At 64.9% G+C, this 388-nt stretch overlaps 1 protein-coding gene across 1 annotated transcript in view; it reads right to left on the bottom strand.

Moving 5' to 3' along the window:
* The window catches only part of PCSK9 (proprotein convertase subtilisin/kexin type 9), a 10,602-nt gene that overhangs the window by 1,426 nt on the left and 8,788 nt on the right, over positions 1 to 388 (bottom strand). The window lies entirely within an intron of this gene.

Genomic DNA, 388 nt, shown 5'->3' with positions numbered 1-388 from the left:
CGCCAGGGTGGATACCCACAGCGGCACCCAGAGCCCACGGCACAGATCAGGCTGCCAACAAGGGCTGGCAGGTCTCCCCGCTACCCTCTGCATGGAAACAGCTGTGCTCGGGCTCAGCTGTTCCCAGCACAGCTCAGGGAGGGACATGCCCCGCCAATGTGTAGTGCTTTCACCCAGGCACTTCTTTCCCCAGTAAGGGCAGAGCTCTGCTGGGCACCCAGCAGGCAGCCGAGGTCTTTACCTGCACCCAGCTGGGTGGGCAGCCCAGCCACGCTGTTGGGTGTCTGGAGCCGCTGCTCCTCGGGGAACCATGCTGTGTCCATGACGTTCTTAGTGGCGAAGTGCAGGAGGCGCTGCCGGAGCTCGGCGAGGCTCAGCTGGGGCTCGG

This window comes from Pygoscelis adeliae, unplaced genomic scaffold, assembly GCF_000699105.1.
Source record: "Pygoscelis adeliae isolate BGI_AS28 unplaced genomic scaffold, ASM69910v1 Scaffold181, whole genome shotgun sequence".
Lineage (NCBI taxonomy): Eukaryota > Metazoa > Chordata > Aves > Sphenisciformes > Spheniscidae > Pygoscelis > Pygoscelis adeliae.
Note: the sequence above shows the minus strand (reverse complement) of the source record. Positions and strands in the feature narration are given on the sequence as shown.